Genomic DNA, 6,794 nt, shown 5'->3' on the forward strand with positions numbered 1-6,794 from the left:
CACGCTTAGGGCATTTGGAGGGGACCCTAAGCCTAGTGTTTCCTCCGCCACATCTTGGAGCGTTTGCTCTGAGCTCGGCCGTAAACCAGTCAGAGTCTCTATCCTCACCTGGCCCTCATCCTTCTCCTTCAACCAGAGCTCTTGGTGGGAATTCCCTATCTTGACCTCCCTCTCCATTTTAGGGTTGGGGCAGCTGAAGTCCCAAAGAGATGACAAGACTAGTCCCAGCAGGCTCGCCTCATTCGGGACCTGGGCGGCCACGTGCAGAGAAAAGCAGACGCCACCTTCAGCAGGATGGGGAGGAACAAAGTGCCACCAGCTGACGCCGCTGGGGCCTGGGCAGGCTCAGATGCCGTCTTGGGAAAGGGCATGCATTGGCAGTGGGGTGGGTGGGGAGGCTGGCTTAGCACCAGGAAGTCCATCTCTTATCTCTGCTGACCAGGCCCTGCTAGGCCTGGCTGACTGTAATACAGAATGAGGCTGTGTTATGGCTCTGAGTGGCTCCACGTTCTAAAGCCAAGCCAGGGCCCAGACTCTCCTGCGGGCCAGGGTGACCACAGACATGGGAGGCCCTTAAGGGCCTGTTGTCCCTGTGGGAATCTCGCAGCCCAGACACCACTGATGGACCAGATTCTGCAGCCTGGATGGTTGGGAATCCTGGGTGTCCCAAAACACAGGCCGAGGATTCCCAGCAACAGGATTCTCTGGGGGAGAAAACCCAAACTTCCAAGCTCCCGTGCCTATGACTCAGAATCTCTAAGGGTGCGGCTTGGCAAGCTGCATGTTTGATGAGCCCCCTGCCCTAGGTTTGAGAACTGCATCCTCAAACCTTCCTGAGAACTCACTTTCCTCCCCACTCAGGCCTCCAGGTGGCTGGTGAGCCTCTCGCTGGGGGATGGTTCTAGGGAACGGAGCCCAGAAGCCCCCTTTCATAGGAGCCTCAAGAGTCCTTCCCTTGCTGGCCCAGCTGCCCAGCTCTGCCATCGTAGTGCACGGCAGTCAGACAACACTGGAAATGGATACGCACAAATGACAGAGCGCGGGTGTGTTCCGGTAAAATTTTATTCACACAGAAGGGCGACAGGCTGGATCTGCCCATGATCCGTAGTTCGCCAACCCCCTACGCTATACTGCTGACTCCTGGGTAACACGTTTTGCAGAAAGGTATGCTAGACTTTTAAAAACTGTTCTGTCCTGGGACGTCAACTCAAATCCCTCTCTACTCATGAAGGTCAGAGCAGTTGCCAGGGAGGAGTCAAGGTCAGTCGAACCCAAGGCCACAGGGATTTCTCTGCTGGCGGCCTGGGTGCTGCACTCAGGGGATCGGGTAGCTGGACTGGGGGTGTATCAGCCAGGGTTCTCCAGAGAAACAGAACCAATGGAATTTGTATTTATCTATCTTTACATATGTCTGTGTATTTGTATGATCTCTTCTCTCGATAAATATTTATACAGATTTGTTTTAAGGAACTGGCTCACATTATGGCAAGGGCTAGTAAGTCTGAAATCCATAGGGCAGGCCGGCCGGCTGGCAGGAATTGGTACTATAGTCTCCAGACCACATCTCTGAGGCCTCAGCTTTTGCTTTTAACGGCATCAACTGATTGGGCGAGGCCCACCCACATGATGGAGGGTACTCTTCTTTACTTGAAGTCAGTTGCTTGTAGATGCTGAACAAATCTGCAAAATGCCATCACAACAGCACCCAGATTCATGGGCAATTAAATACTCACATACTCCAGCTGGCCAAGATGAGACAGAAAATCACATCCCAGAGGGGCCTCTCGGGCTCAGCTCCCCAGTTCTGGATCACAGCCTGGGGGCACATGGCAGAGTTGTCTTTGGTGTGTCCTGGAGTTCTGGGCTTCCTCTCTCCTTTGTCAGCTTGAGTCTCAAGTGGCAGCAGTGACCGTCATCTGTCATGTAAGTGGGCACACGTATCCTAGTGTCAGGACATGAAATCCTGGTGGGCATGGGGTGGGGTCAGGTGGATGACGGACACTTGGATAAGCAAGTGGCGAAACAGAGGCACTCCTGTCCCTACATCCGACCCCTCCATGATGGCGTATCCTGAAACCTACGTATTTGTGCCCGGGGGACCACACCGGGGACTGGTCCATCCAGTGGGGCAAGCCGGTGGGTCAGCTCTGGACATTGTGGTCCTCAATGGTCTCTCCATGCCCCAGCCTTGACCTTGTGTCAGTGCCTGGCACAAAGCGGAGTGCATGGTGAGAGTGGGAATACACTCATCCACACACAACCGTGAGCTCATTTATGGAGCTGGGCCCACGACCAGAGGCACCCTCCTCTTGTGTAGCTAGAAATTTGCAGAGCCCCCTTTTCAGAGCAGGCCAATGAAGCTTCGACAAATAAAGGTCACTTGTCCAAAGTAGTGTAGCTGGTCAGTGGCAGCGTCTGGAACCTCAGCGAGATCTCTCTGACTCCAAAACCTGAATGTGTCCACCAAGGTCACGCTGCCTCTCATATGCCACAAGTTTGCTGAGCACCTACTAGGAGTCGGTCACCAGTCCTCCTTGTCCCCGACTGTCCCCCTCACCCACACCCAGGTCACAGGAGCTGCTCAGTGCATTTGGAGACACCAAGGGGACAGGAGTTCTGCTGGGCAAGCTCCAGCCCTGGGTTGCCAGAACCAGAGATCATGCACTCACCAGGCCGCCTTCTAGAAAGCCCCTCGGGTTAAGACCCCTCTCTGGGGCTTCCAGAGGGTGGAACCTGTGGAGGTACCCTGCCTGATCCCAGCACCCACTTCCCCTTCTGCTCTTGTGTCTCCCCCCGGACCCCGCCACCCACCTGGGCGCAGGCTCCCCTACTGTCCCCCAGCGAGGAATGTGAGACCTCAAGGAGCCTGTCGCAGACCTGGACCCAAAAGCCCTCGGCACTGAGCCGGCCCAGCAGAAGGGTGTGGAAGTAAACAGCAGGATAAAGGCCCACGGCAGATAGGCATCTTGGGGGCTGCAGGGCCTGGGGCCATAACTGGCCTTGCTTGTGTATCTGAGCGATCACTAAGGTATAACCACACCCCTCAGATGCCTCCCTTGAAATTCCAGCTCCAAGCACGTGGAGAGATGGGAAGCCTGACAGAAAAAAGGTGGCAGCCTGAACTCAGGACAGACCGACAGATCTGGGACAGGTGGTGGGAGGCAGAGGTACGTAGTTAATGAGAACCCGGGCACGCGCGTGCACACACACACACACGCGCGCGCACACACACGCGCACGCGCGCACACACACACAATGACATAAAGAGGGTTGCTGGAGTGTAGACCATGGGGTTGACAGGTACAGGGTGTGGAAGGGGTGTCCTGGCAACAGCTTCTTCTGGCTGCCTTCCCTGTAGCTGGCATCTCACACAACCTTTGTTTTCTGCCTCTTCCACGCTCACCAAGAGCTCCACGGGGCATTCTGACGTGTTCTCTGACACCTGCCATGAGCTGCGGGCCTCTGTGGGGTCGGGGTAATATCACAGAGTGTCCGGTGAGGACAGGACGGGGCTCACCCTGCAGCCATGTTCAGAGGACCCCGATGAGGTGACCAGGCCACAGGGACATTGGGAATTACGGTCTCGTTTTAAAGCTCAAGGGAGAGTCTTCAAGGAGCCTGACTAGAACCTATGAAAGTCAGCCATGGGTGCTGCTAGAAGTTCGAATTCTGCACCACTGGAACAAATACATCAGAATCAGCCCCTACCACCTTCCCCCTGTGTTTTAATTAAACATAAAAACAGAAGTGTCCTCTAGAAAGGAGATCTCTCCCACCCCCTGGCAATGTCCAGACACCTCCAGAAAACCAGGAAAAGAGAAGTAGCAGGTTCATCCACCCCAGCTCCCTCTGGGCCCGGGGCTGCCCCAGGATCGTGTCTCTCTCCTGGCCCTGCGTGAATGGTGCTGGGGACGCGGTGACTTTCCTGATGAGTTATATGGCATTTGATACTTTCGGGATCTTGGCATCCACTAGAGACTGGGTTGAAGGACAGGGAATGAAGCCTGGGAGCCCGAGAGAGTCACCCCAACCCCAATCCCAGAGGGTTCCTTTCTGTTCCATCAGCTCCTGCCCCCGTGCCCTGCTGTCTGCTCAGGGCAGCTGGCCTTCGGAAAAAGGAAGACCACAGCCACGGATCCAAAGGCCAACACCAACCAACAAAACTCGCAGGCCTTCCCTGCAACCCCACTAGACCTTAGGTCAAGAAACAGAGCCAGCGGGTTAGAGACAAGCTGCCACAAACACTGGAGGACAGGTCTCCAGGTCAAGCCCCAGAAACAAGCCCTGTGTCAGCAGGGGACACGGCTCTGGGTCTGCTTCCAGGCTCTTCTCTGATGCACTTCCTGCCGGGGCCCTGCTCTCCGGCAGGCGCGTGTGACTTTCCGACAGTGTTTAGGTGATGTTCTCGGCTGTCTTTCTTCCAGCTTGATTTGCCCACTCGGGAAAGGCCGTGGCTGGGCCCCATTAAGATTGTGGGCCTCCAAGGGCGCTGAGAATCAAAGGCCGCAGGTTGGAGGGTGGGAAACCTTCTCAAAACCTTTTCATATTCGGTGCCTCCTTGTGCCTCACGCAGCGCCACCCCCCCGCCACCCCGCGGACTGATGATCACTGTTTTCATTGTCAAAATTCAGAGGGACTCAGTGACAGATGAAATGACATAGATACAAAGTGGCTGCTCTGGGGGTGGGGGTGAGGCGTCGGGGTGAACCGCGGAGTCTCTGCTAATAGGAAAGGGGGGAAGGGCATCTTCTCTCCATCGAAGGGGTCTGCCTGGCATTTATCCATTGATCGAGGGCCAGGACCTGCTGGGAGACAGAGCAAGATGCTGTGGAAAGGACATCTCTCTGCCTACTGAGCATTTATGAAGCGCCAGGTGCTGGGCCGAGCATCCTTTGTAAAGCATCCCACGTGACCCCAACAGTCATCCTGGGGCTCTGTGTGGATCCCTAATTTGCCCAAATCACTTTGCTAGGAGGGGGCAAGGCAGGGATCCAAAAGCACCCCTTTCCCCAAAGGACACCAGCAAGCCGGGGAAAGAGAGGGGACAGTGCTTGTGATGCAGGCGAGCTGCGTCTTGAGCAGCCCAGAATGGGAGGTCCCGCAGGACCCACCAAGAGGGTCCTTGGCTTTGTGCAGGATGAAGAGAAAACGTGCACCAGAGGAAGTGACCACAGAGTTTAATGAATAGCGTGAGTGACCACGTGCAGCGGACGGAGAGTCTGGGAGACCCGGAAAAGAGAATGAGCCTTGTCGTCAGCTGGGGTTAGGGGTTTCCGCTGGAAAGGAGTCTGGGGTACGTGTTCCTTTGGGAGTCCAGGGTAAGGTCGGATCAAAGACAAGTGGTGGTGAGTCACAGGTGGTATCTTTTTTTTTTTTTTTAAGATTTTATTTATTTGACAGAGATCACAAGTACGCAGAGAGGCAGACAGAGACGCAGCAGAGAGGGTGGGGGAAGCAGGATCCCCACTGAGCAGAGAGCCCAATGCGGGGCTCGATCCCAGGACCCTGAATCATGACCAGAGCCAAAGGCAGAGGCTTAACCCACTGAGCCACCCAGGCGCCCCTAACAGGTGGTGTCTTATAAATCATGGAAGGGAGGGGGATATTGAGGCCAGTGTCCGCCGAGGTTTGCTGGAAGCTAATGTCAGGGATGTGTTTGGGATCCGGCTCTTCTTAGGTGTTACCAGGTGTTTGGGGCGTAGGACAAACTCAGAGACTGATTAACTTCTTTGCTTCCCCTGGAAGGGGGAACATATCTTCTCTGGCTTATTTAGAGGCAAATAGGAGTAAATGGGGCCAAGCTGCCAGACACTGGGGATGGAGCCTTTCTATTTTTTCTTCTATTTTTTTTTTTCTTTTTAGATGTTTCCTGCATGGCTTGTTCCCTCAGGCATTGTCCCCAGAGCTCTGAGAAGCCACACGAGTATGTAGGTGCAGACTCAAGACCCAGCTTCATCTCCAGCATTGTGGAAAAGGATTGTGTGTCGTGGGGCTTAGCCCTGTGCTCCCCTCTGCTGTCCGGACAGCGTCCAGGGGATGCAGGAAAGACATGAGGGTTTGAAGCCAACGGCTCAGAACGAATTCTTCAAATGTCTTGGGTGCATAAAAGGTGGTCTTACTAAGGTACAGAGACAGGACCCCTGGGCAGAAAGAGCTGCACCGGTGTCCTGAGGAGTGGCCCACTACATACTCTCAAGTTGGGAGGGGGTTAGGGATAGCGGGAGTCCCTAAGGAATTTTGGAAGCAAGGTTTCTAGCATCCTGAGGGGGCTAGCTGTTGTTGGAAAAAGGTCATTTATTACTGTCTGTAAACCCTCGGTCGTGAGAACCCTTTGGATGTGTCTCGGTGGGTCAGATGCTTGGGGGATGATTGCCAACACGTGTCTTGCGGGGTAGAGATAAAGGAATTCTCCAAAGGAATTTTTATAGGTTAAAGTAGACGTACAAGATCCTGGGGGTCGGGATAAGATGGCCTTTTGCCCTTAGCAAAGTATTAACATCGGGGCAGCTGAGTTCCTAGAGGGAAGTCACTCGGCCTGTTTCAAGGATTTATCGGTGAGCTGCACGTGGTAAGGAAATTTAATTTTTCTTTTGCCTCCTTCCTGGGAGGAAGGCACTTCCCAGGGTTCCCATGTTGCAATGCCTAATTAAGCAGATCATCTCTCAAAACATTCTCAAGAGATTTCATTTTTTTCCCATCCCATACTTCACAAGTGAATTTGAGGAAAGCCTGTTTATTTATATTTTTTTAAGATTTTATTTATTTATTTGACAGACAGAGATCACAAGTAGGCA

The 6,794-nt window shown here is 54.0% G+C and overlaps 1 non-coding gene across 1 annotated transcript; it reads right to left on the bottom strand.

Moving 5' to 3' along the window:
- Positions 1 to 5,860: 5,860 nt before the first annotated feature.
- Positions 5,861 to 6,043, bottom strand: LOC123387428. Its single transcript, XR_006601881.1, has one exon. It is a non-coding gene; the product is annotated as a small nucleolar RNA SNORA73 family (small nucleolar RNA).
- Positions 6,044 to 6,794: the final 751 nt, after the last annotated feature.

The sequence above is a fragment of the Mustela putorius genome, unplaced genomic scaffold (assembly GCF_011764305.1).
Source record: "Mustela putorius furo isolate JIRA1106 unplaced genomic scaffold, ASM1176430v1.1 tig00003853_pilon_pilon_pilon, whole genome shotgun sequence".
Taxonomy (NCBI): Eukaryota; Metazoa; Chordata; class Mammalia; order Carnivora; family Mustelidae; genus Mustela; species Mustela putorius.